This window comes from Bufo bufo, chromosome 1 (genome assembly GCF_905171765.1).
Source record: "Bufo bufo chromosome 1, aBufBuf1.1, whole genome shotgun sequence".
In the NCBI taxonomy this organism is placed as follows: domain Eukaryota; kingdom Metazoa; phylum Chordata; class Amphibia; order Anura; family Bufonidae; genus Bufo; species Bufo bufo.
This window is the reverse complement of record NC_053389.1, coordinates 576,835,199-576,846,827: the sequence shown is the minus strand read 5'-3', so window position 1 is coordinate 576,846,827 and position 11,629 is coordinate 576,835,199. Positions and strand designations below refer to the sequence as shown.

The 11,629-nt window shown below is 44.4% G+C and overlaps 1 long non-coding RNA gene across 1 annotated transcript; it reads right to left on the bottom strand.

Moving 5' to 3' along the window:
• Positions 1-674: 674 nt before the first annotated feature.
• Positions 675-6,106, bottom strand: LOC120987126. The gene is made up of 3 exons (XR_005775924.1): positions 5,930-6,106; positions 2,022-2,027; positions 675-685 (listed from the first exon to the last, which is right to left on the bottom strand). It is a non-coding gene; the product is annotated as an uncharacterized LOC120987126 (long non-coding RNA).
• Between the last annotated feature and the right edge of the window lie 5,523 nt (positions 6,107-11,629).

The following is an 11,629-nucleotide window of genomic DNA, read 5'->3' as shown; positions in this document are numbered from 1 at the left end:
AGAGGCAGGATCGATCCAACAGGCTGTTCACCCTGTCGGATCCGGCCAGCCGCGATTTTTTGCCGTGCCGCTGGACTGCCGCTCTGTCCCCATTGACTATAAAGGGGACGGTGGTGGTGCTATGGCGCAGCACGGCAGTGCACAGCGAGCGGCCACTTGACTAAAAGTCCTGGATTTTCGAATTTTTATGGTACTTTCACACTAGCGTTAGTGTGATCCGGCAGGCAGTTCCATCGTCGGAGCTGCCCGCCGGATCCGCCAATCAGTATGACAACTGACAGCATTTGTAGACGGATCCAGGTGCGGATCCGTCTAGAAATGCATTGCAATAACGGATCCGTCTATCCGCTTGCCATGTCGATGGACGGATCCCTCTTGCAGTCTTTTTCACAGTTTTCATGTTCTGCGCATGCGCAGACCGGAAAGGCGGATCCGTCCTTCAGTTGTTTTGCAACGCCGGATCCGCAAGGCAGCTCCGTCGTCGGAGCTGCGTGCCTGCTGGATGCGCCGATCAGTGTGATAAGTGACAGCATTTGTAGACGGATCCAGGTGCGGATCCATCTAGAAATGCATTGCAATAACGGATCCGTCTATCCGCTTGTCATGCGGATGGACGGATCCCTCTTTCAGTCTTTTTCACAGTTTTCATGTTCTGTGCATGCGTAGACCGGAAGGACGGATCCGTCTATCCGCTTGTCATGTGGATGGACGGATCCCTCTTGCAGTCTTTTTCACATTTTTCATGTTCTGCGCATGCGCAGACCGGAAGGGCGGATCCGTCTATCCGCTTGTCATGCGGATGGACGGATCCCTCTGTCAGTCTTTTTCACATTTTTCATGTTCTGCGCATGCGCAGACCGGAAGGGCGGATCCGTCCTTCAGTTGTTTTGCAACGCCGGATCCGCACGGCAGCTCCGTCGTCGGAGCTGTGTGCCTGCTGGATGCGCCGATCAGTGTGACAAGTGACAGCATTTGTAGACGGATCCAGGTGCAGATCCGTCTAGAAATGAATTGCAATAACGGATCCGTCCAGCGGCACCGTCAAATAGCGGCAGGGCGGATCCGACAGGGTGAACAGCCTGTCGGATACGTCCTGCCGCTAGTGTGAAAATATCATTAGCATTATCTGTATCTAAGCAATATCTATATTATTCAAATATATATTCAATATGGATATTGCTTAGATAAATCCTTATATTGGTGGCAGATAAGGATTTTATATAGCTGAATAATGATGATGATGATCATAATAATGATGGCCAATAATTTATTTATATTTCCCAGGGGGTGTTGAATGTGTAGTAGTGTGGGGGGGAGAGGGGGGGCAGGGCTGTAATAATGATCCCCAGATGCAGAGGGGAACGTTTACAAACTGCCACCTCTAGCCCCAGTGAATGCAGGAGGGACAAACTTACCCTGTGCTGCTGGAGAAGAGATCACCTTGGTATGTACTGCACATGAGTGATCGCATAGCAGAGCCGAGGCAGTGACAAGAGCTGGAGGGGGGAGGGCACCAGAGGCTCTGATGTCTCGTTTACACAGCCTGGACACTCCCTCAAGCAGAGAGAAGCTTGTAAACGAGACATCAGCAGCAGAGCAGAGCCAGGCAGTGTGAGGAGAGCTGGAGGGGGGAGGGGGGAGGGCACCAGAGGCTCTGACGTCTCGTTTACAGAGCCTGGACACTCCCTCAAGCAGAGAGAAGCTTGTAAACGAGACATCAGCAGCAGAGCAGAGCCGGGCAGTGTGAGGAGAGCTGGAGGGGGAGGGGGGAGGGCACCAGAGGCTCTGACGTCTCGTTTACAGAGCCTGGACACTCCCTCAAGCAGAGAGAAGCTTGTAAACGAGACATCAGCAGCAGAGCAGAGCCGGGCAGTGTGAGGAGAGCTGGAGGGGGAGGGGGGAGGGCACCAGAGGCTCTGACGTCTCGTTTACACAGCCTGGACACTCCCTCAAGCAGGGAAAAGCTTGTAAACGAAACGTCATCAGCAGAGCAGGCTTACTGACGTCAGGTGTAACATGACCCTGAACTAAACTGGCCAAACAGTGGTAGATAGGTAATGAAAGTGATTTTAAGAATCTTTCACTGGTCTACAATAAATGCAATTAGAATAGATTTATTTAAGTCGGATAACCCCTTTAAAGCTTTGGGCCAAGGTCTTAGCATGCAGATTGAGCAGGCTCTTGCCAGCTCTAATAGGACCTGAACAATCAGGTTTCGTCCAGGGGCGTGAGGGGAAAAACAATACCCACAGAATATTTCACGCCATACACATGGCTCATAAAAAAGGCTTCCCTCTAGCCTTGCTTAGCATCGACGCCGAAAAGGCGTTCGATAGAGTCAATTGGATGTTTATGAAATTGACTCTACAACGCTTTGCCTTTCCAGACACCTTTATACAGGCAATCCTTACTCTCTACCGAAATCCTCATGCCAGATTGAAAGTCAATGGTACGCTCTCGCCGACTTTTGAACATCACAAATGGGACTAGGCAGGGATGCCCCCTGTCCCCCTCGCTGTTTATTTTAGTAGTGGAAACACTCTTACAGTTAGTCAGACAATCGCTGGACATTTCGGGAGTTAACTACAGCCAAAGAGAATTAAAATGCACTGCATTTGCAGATGACTTATTGTTCTTAGTAAAAGATCCTGAAAGAGGGCTAGGCCCCTTGGTGAACAGAATAGATACATATAGTTCACTCTCGGATTTTAAGGTAAATCGCGCCAAATCCGAACTCTTAAATATCTCTCTACCAGTATCTAAAGTAGCCGCCTTAAGCGCTCATCTTCCATTCCATTGGACTAAAGGGCCAATTAAATACCTGGGGATCCAAATCCCCAAAGACACCAACGACTTATACCTGCACAATTACAACCCTCTTTTAGGAGAGATACAAAGTTTGCTTCAAACCTATAGCCTCCCCTATCTCTCCTGGATGGGACGGAAAAACATCTTAAAAGCCTATGTGATGCCAAAAATCTTATACATTATGCAATTAGTTCCAATATGGCTCCCTAAATCCTTTCTCTCGAGTGTACGGGATATGTTCTCTAGATTCCTATGGAATGGTAGGAAGCCTCGTGTTTCTCACGGAATTCTGGTTAGATGTAAGGAGCAGGGAGGTCTAGGAGTGCCTGACGTCTCTAGTTATTATAGAGCGATACAACTCAAAAGATGGCTGGAATTGGTGGACCCTAAAAGACAACCAGATGTACACGCTATCTGTAGACATAGTGCAGGCCAACATTTTCAGAAACACCTATGGCTTCCGGATAAACACATGCACAGAGATATGACTATAGATCCTATGCTTAGAGGACTTGGAGAGGTCTGGAGAGAAATGTGCAAAACTTTGGCACCTATCCCATCTCCCCTGATGCCGGTAAGCCTTATTCCGGACCTCCTAAATAGAACCAACCGGGATAAACCGCAGTTGTGGTCCTACCTAGCATCGACTAGAATTAGTGAAGTCACACCTGACGTGGAGCTCTCCATCTTTGGAACGCTCCCGCGTACGATTGTTGACTCGCCTGGGTTTTTTCTCATGAAACCCCATATCAGAGCTGTGTGCGGAGAGTTGAAAGAGCAGTACTCCCTCCAAAGGTCCCTAACTGACTTTGAGAAATTGGTCTACTCATCACTCCCTGTTTCTAGGAAAGTAGCGAAGCTCTATCCATTGATGGGAGGCTTGGGTGAACCACTGAAACCTCTGTATCTCAAGATGTGGGAAAAGGAATTGAACAAAGTTCTAGATGATGCAGAAGTCAAGAAGGTGCTAGAAAACTCACATGGATTTTCTACCTGTACTCGTCTACAGGAGAATCATATCAAAATACTAACAAGATGGTACAGAACACCTGACTTTCTTTTCAAGAGAGGGCTGTCTGCTACAAGAGAGTGCTGGAGGTGTGGAGAAGGAAAAGATTATTTGTCACATATTTGGTGGGACTACCCCCAGATTAAGATTAGTAGAACTACAGGTAACAGCACTCTGCTAGTCAATTGCACAAAAGATATAAGCAAACACTTAAAGAATAAATGCTTGGTGGTCATACTTACTGCAAATGCAGCTAGAAGCTCTTTGCGAATATAATTGATCAAAAATATTTCGGGCCCATCTACCGGTCGTCAAGGTAGCTTCAGATGGGTCTTACTCTAACATGCCTCTCCTGGGCTTACAGCCTACAATCTGGGCAAAGTAGTACCAAGCTGTATCCTACGCATGCCTCTCCCAGGCTGTGAGCCTGCAGCATGGGCTGGGTAGAATACAGCTGTACAAGCTATCTGATTAAAAGCACATGGTAAATGGGCTGGTGGTGCACTAGCAGAGTGCTGTTACCTGTAGTTCTACTAATCTAAGTGTGTTTTAGCCAAGGTAGCGTGCACCTGCGTTCTCATATTCACTTATTGTGGAGGTGCTGGTTCGTTTATTTTTTCCCCATTGTCCCTGCCACTAGGGGAGTGGCTCCCCCTGGTGGTTATATTGAACTGTGCACCACCAGCCCATTTACCATGTGCTTTTAATCAGATAGCTTGTACAGCTGTATTCTACCCAGCCCATACTGCAGGCTCACAGCCTGGAAGAGGCATGCGTAGGATACAGCTTGGTACTACTTTGCCCAGATTGTAGGCTGTAAGCCCAGGAGAGGCATGTTAGAGTAGGACCCATCTGATTAGAAGCGACCTTGACGACCGGTAGATGGGCCCGAAATATTTTTGATCAATTATATTCGCAAAGAGCTTCTAGCTGCATTTGCAGTAAGTATGACCACCAAGCATTTATTCTTTCAGTGTTTGCTTATATCTTTGTGCAATTGACTAGCAGAGTGCTGTTACCTGTAGTTCTACTAATTCAAGTGTGTTTTAGCCAAGGTAGCGTGCACCTGCGTTCTCATATTCACTTATTGTGGAGGTGCTGGTTCGTTTATTTTTTCCCCATTGGCACTGCCACTAGGGGAGAGGCTCCCCCTGGTGGTGAGATTGAACCGTGCACCACCAGCCCATTTACCATGTGCTTTTAATCAGATAGCTTGTACAGCTGTATTCTACCCAGCCCATACTGCAGGCTCACAGCCTGGGAGAGGCATGCGTAGGATACAGCTTGGTACTACTTTGCCCAGATTGTAGGCTGTAAGCCCAGGAGAGGCATGTTAGAGTAGGACCCATCTGATTAGAAGCTACCTTGACGACCGGTAGATGGGCCCGAAATATTTTTGATCAATTATATTCGCAAAGAGCTTCTAGCTGCATTTGCAGTAAGTATGACCACCAAGCATTTATTCTTTCAGTGTTTGCTTATATCTTTGTGCAATTGACTAGCAGAGTGCTGTTACCTGTAGTTCTACTAATCCAAGTGCGTTTTAGCCAAGGTAGCGTGCACCTGCGTTCTCATATTCACTTATTGTGGAGGTGCTGGTTCGTTTATTTTTTCCCCATTGGCACTGCCACTAGGGGAGAGGCTCCCCCTGGTGGTGAGATTGAACCATGCACCACCAGCCCATTTACCATGTGCTTTTAATCAGATAGCTTGTACAGCTGTATTCTACCCAGCCCATACTGCAGGCTCACAGCCTGGGAGAGGCATGCGTAAGATACAGCTTGGTACTACTTTGCCCAGATTGTAGGCTGTAAGCCCAGGAGAGGCATGTTAGAGTAGGACCCATCTAATTAGAAGCTACCTTGACGACCGGTAGATGGGCCCGAAATATTTTTGATCAATTATATTCGCAAAGAGCTTCTAGCTGCATTTGCAGTAAGTATGACCACCAAGCATTTATTCTTTCAGTGTTTGCTTATATCTTTGTGCAGTTGACTAGCAGAGTGCTGTTACCTATAGTTCTACTAATCCAAGTGTGTTTTAGCCAAGGTAGCGTGCACCTGCGTTCTCATATTCACTTATTGTGGAGGTGCTGGTTCGTTTATTTTTTACCCCCAGATTAAGTCCTATTGGAGAGAAGTGCAAGTGTTAATCCAGAAACTTACAACCCCAGATTTCAAGCTTAAACTAGAGATGGTGGTCCTGGCCCTCCCCACACCTGATTATGCCCCATCCAAACGGAATCTAGTTTCGCACCTTCTGGCAGCAGCTAAAATGGTAATTCTCCTACATTGGCTAGACACGAATCCTCCATCCATACCAGAATGGAAAGCTAAGGTCAATCAAATTTGTCGATTCAAAGAGATGTCTGGGTGGATTAACAGGACTCATGATAAGTTCCTGAAGTTGTGGAGTCCTTGGAGATCTCTAGCGGTGGTGACCCCTGGTTGATAGACACACTAGCAATTGAGAAAAAGCATCATCTGTCGATGTACCCCCTCTCCCCCTTTTTCCATCCCTACTTCACCTTGACCTTTTCTTCTCTTTATTCTTTCTCCCCCTCATATTTTCTTCTTGCCTCTTATTTCTGTTTCCCTCCATGAGCTCAACACGGATTTCTTGGGGAGAAAGTCAGATCCGATCAATCTCTCTCTCTCTCTCTCGCTCCCTCATAGTGCCTCCCATGTTAGAGGGAACCGAACAACAATAGCAATAACAATAATCCATGTCTGTTTATGATTTGATCATTATGCCTATCATTGTATGACAATGGATGCAAATTCTTCATGGCTATTCTTGTACATGTCATGTTACTCTGTCTTTCTTATTGAAAATTGGAAAATAAAGAATTCATAAATAAAACAAACATAGTTATAACTAAAAATGTATACACATACGTCGTGGCTCCACTCCGGTGGACACATGTCCAGATGTCACCCAAATCTCATCCCGGTCCATCAGGGCATCTACAAGAAAAAGAAAGAAAGGGAAAATTGAATAAATGAGAACTACTAAGTAATTTAATAAAAATCAACACAAATTGTGTTTTTTTGCAAATCACCATATAGCTGTATGGTACTGGGAGCGAATAAAACAGGGTCAAGACGGCAAACCACCCTTCATACAAACACCCCTGAATTATACTCAACATAAAGGCCAAATGGCTTGAGACTGTTGAGTGTGTATGTCTAGTGCATCTCCCTTTTTTTTAATAGTAATGTTCTATTACCACCCCTCCTAGGTAAGGGGACATGGTCAAGAATCCAGCACTTTAAGTCCTTTTTCTGCATGATTAAGATCAGTAAAATGTTTTGGGACAGGTAAGTCACGTTGTTTTTTGCGTATAGACAACCGATGATTATTAAGTCGAGTTTTTAAATCTGTGGACCTTCTCGCCCACATACAGCAATTTACAGGGACATGTTAACATGTAAATGACATAATTTGAGTCACACGTAAGGTGAAAGCAAATAGGGTACATTACCCCCGTGTCCCCCGTATTACCCCTGTATCACTTATGTATTTGAGATTGATTGATTGATTGATTGATTGATTGATTGATTGGACTATACAGGTGAAACTCGAAAAATTAGAATATTGTGCAAAGTTAATTTATTTCAGTAATGCAACTTAAAAGGTGAAACTAACATATGAGATAGACTCATTACATGCAAAGCTAGATATTTCAAGCCTTTATTTGTTATAATTTGGATGATTATGGCTTAAAGTTTATGAAACGCCAAAGTCACAATTTTGAGGTACCATTTGCTCAGGAAATATGGATTAATTAGCTGACTAGAGTGTCACACTTTGAGCCTAGAATATTGAACCTTTTCACAAAATTCTAATTTTAAGCTGCATTAATGCAATTCCTTTTAATTTGCATTACTGAAATAAAAGGACTTTTGCACGATATTCAAATTTTTTGAGTTTCACCTGTATATTTGCCACTAGTCATATGTGTTTTTTGCTTGAGAAAGGCTCTATGGATGAGCCAAAACGTCGCTGCCGAATTGTTCCACATGGGTAAATACATTTTTCATACTTTTATAGCATTTGGAGTGCTGTCCATTTTTCTTTATTATTTTCCTGGGTTATCAGCCTACACCCTGGGACATAGCACCCACCCTCTTTTTTGTTTATAGTTGGTGCTGCCAATTTTTTCTATTTATATACAGTGCTGCCCATAATTATTCATACCCCTGGCAAATTTTTACTTAAAGTTACTTTTATTCAACCAGCAAGTAATTTTTTGAAGGGAAATGACATAGGTGTCTCCCAAAAGATAATAAGACGATGTACAAGAGGCATTATTGTGTGAAAAAAAAAAAAATTCTCAGCTTTTATTTACATTTGAGCAAAAAATACAAGATGTTCCGCACTGTGGAAAATCTCAGAGGACTTGGTCGGAAGCCAAAAGTGACACCTGTGCTGGCCAGGAGGATAGTTAGAGAGGTGAAAAAGAATCCAAGGATCACCACCAAGGCCATCCTGGTGAATCTGGGCTCTGCTGGTGGCAATGTCTCAAGGTAGACAATCCAACGGACACTGCACAATGCAGACCAAGGAGGACACCACTTCTCCAGATAAGGCACACAAAAGCTCGCATGGCCTTTGCAAAAGCTCATCTGGACAAAGAAGAAGACTTCTGGTCTTCTGTGTTATGGTCAGATGAAACAAAAATTGAATTGTTTGGTCACAATGATGTTTCCTTCATTTGGCGTAAAAAAGGAGAAGCCTTCAACCCAAGGAACACCATCCCCACTGTCAAACATGATGGTGGGAACCTAATGCTTTGGGGGTGTTTTTCAGCCAATGGACCAGGGAACCTAATCACAGTAAACGGCACCATGAAAAAAGAGCAATACATTTGGATTTTCAACGACAACATCAGGCAGTCTGTAGAGAAACTTGGCCTTGGGCACCAGTGGACATTTCAGCATGACAATGACCCAAAACACACAGCAAAGGTGGTGAAGAAATAGTTAGCAGAGTCCAGACTTGAATCCAATTGAGAATCTGTGGAGGGAGCTAAAGATCAGGGTGATGGCAAGAAGACCCTCCAATCTGAAAGATTTGGAGCTCATTGCTAAAGATGAATGAGCAAAAATACCTGTGGAGACATGCAAAAAGATGGTCTGCAACTATAGGAAGCACTTGATTGCTGTAATAGCCAATAAAGGCTTTTATATTGATTATTGAGAAGGGTATGAATAATTTTGGACTGGACACTTTTTGCTCAAATGTAAATAAAAGCTGAGAAATGTTTTTTTTCCCACAATAATGCTTCTTGAACATCTTTTGGGAGACACCTGTTATTTCCCGTCAAAAAATTACTTGCTGGTTGAATAAAAGTAACTTTAAGTCAAAATTTGCCAGGGGTATGAATAATTATGGGCAGCACTGTATATATAAATATATATTAGTGTTGATCGAGCACCAAAGTGCTCGGGTGTTCGGGTGATCTGGCCGAACACATCAGGATGCTCGGGTGCTCTACCGAGCACCCGAGTATAATAGAGGTCAATGGGAGAGCCCGGGCATTAAACCAGGCTCTGAAGAGGGGAGGGTGACTGGATCATAGAATAAGGTCAGAAAATGAAGTAAACACCACTGAAATTATTCGGGAACAGCATGGGGAGGATGTCTCGATGCATCTTGGACTCCCAGGTCGCTGCTGTGTAGAGATGGCCTTGCGGATCACCCGGCGGTCGTTTTGCGGCGAACTTTGCTCGTTCGCTGTTCGCCGAACTGGCAAACATATGGCGATATTCGAGCCCGCCAAATTATTTTACATTGTGAAGAACTTTGACCCATTACACATCCATCAGGTAGTACAGGACAGCCAATTGAGACGTTTCAGCACATGGACATACCCCCTACCTTATAAATAAACCTGATCTGGCTGCCATTTTACATTCAGTCTTTTGCCAGTGTAGGGAGAGGTTACTGTGTGGAACAGGGACAGACTGTTAGGGACACAAAACGCTAACTAATAGGGCCACAAAAGTCCTTTTAAGGACTGGTATAGGTGTGCTATTAATAGGTGTGACAAACTGAGGGGTGTGATATACTTTTAATATACTTTTTAACATAGAAAGTATATTATAGTGCAATTGTATTGTGCAGCAGTTGTATGCGGTTCTGCTGCGATACTGCAGCCACACAGAGTGCCAAATGCTATTGGAACAAATTTGAAATTCTCTTTTGAAATATTTGGGTGGAAAAAATAACTTGTATTTGGCTTTAAGTGCTGCACTGATATGTGCTAAAATCTCTTGAAATATTTGGGTGAAAAAAAAATTGTATTCTGCGTTAAGCGCTGCACTGATATGCGCTAAAATCTCTTTTGAAATATTTGGGTGGCAAAAAATCTTGTATATCAAGCGCTGCACTGATATGCGCTAAAATCTCGAACTATTTGGGTGGAAAAAAACTTGTATTTTGCGTTAAGCACTGCACTTATATGCGTTAAAATCTTTTGTGAATTATTTCCATTAACTTCCTCATCTCTTCATTAACATCGGACACACTAAAGCCTCATTCACACGTACGAGGAACGCGGTCCGTGTGATACCGGTCTGGATTTCTTCTGTGTGCAGGAGCGCACAGCGTCATTGGTTGCTATGACGCCGTGCGCTTCCTGCTGCCGCAGCAGTACAGTACTGCACTGGTATAGATCATACCAGTGTACTACTGTACTGTGGTGGCAGCAGAAAGCACACAGCGTCATAGCAAGACCAATTTCTTCTGGCTACCTGCCTCAGCTAATATTCTGATGCTGTTACCCACCTCATGCCAAACATCTGATGCCAAGTGTTCCTTCTTTCACTCACCATCTTCAGCGGGTACTAGTATTGCCACCCACCTCCACACTGTCACCTTGCCACTCTGTGGCCTACTGATGCTGCCATGTCCACACTATGTCACCGTGCCACTCTGTTGTATCATGCTGCTTCTACCAGATCCACACTATGTTACCAGGCCACTTGCTGGCCTCCACATACTGCTGCCAACTACATACTCTGTTAGAAGAAAGGATTGCGCTGCAAGAGAAGATTCTTTTGAATGTTCTATTTTTCTCCTCTCTCTCTTTTACATTCGGAAAAAATCTTCAGTTAGATGGACCACATTCAATCATTAATTCTCAACAGTTGCATGGAAACCTGAAATGCAGTAACAAAACGCACTATGGTGTACTACTACTACTACTACACCATAGTGCATTTTGTTACTGCATTTCAGGTTTCCATGCAACTGTTGAGAATTAATGATTGAATGTGGTCCATCTAACTGAAGATTTTTTCCGATTTTTTGTTACACTCTAGATAACTTCTAGGCGATCGCAAGTCCCCATGACTGCAATGATCCATTTGGATGTCTGCCCTATCAACTTTGGAGCAATTTTTCAACAAGGACCTTCTGGTATAGTAATCCGTGTTGTCTAAAATGCGTATAACGTGTGGGTCGTGGGAAAGGCAGCCTAACATGAAGTCAGCCATGTGTGCCAGAGTACCAACAGGCAAGACTTCGATGTCGTCATCAGAGGGTGAGCTGACCCTGTAAAAGATTGTAGGTGAGGGCCTGCAGGTGAGATGACCCTGTAAAACATTATATGCGAGGGCCTACAGGTGAGCTGACCCTGTAAAACATTATATGCGAGGGCCTGCAGCTGAGCTCACTCCGTGTAAAAAATTATATGCGAGGGCATTATATGCGACGATTAAGCATGTTGATATTATGGAAGAGGAGGAGCAGGAAGAGAAAAGGAAGATTTAACCATTTACCCTTTTTTGTGGTGAAAGGGGTGCA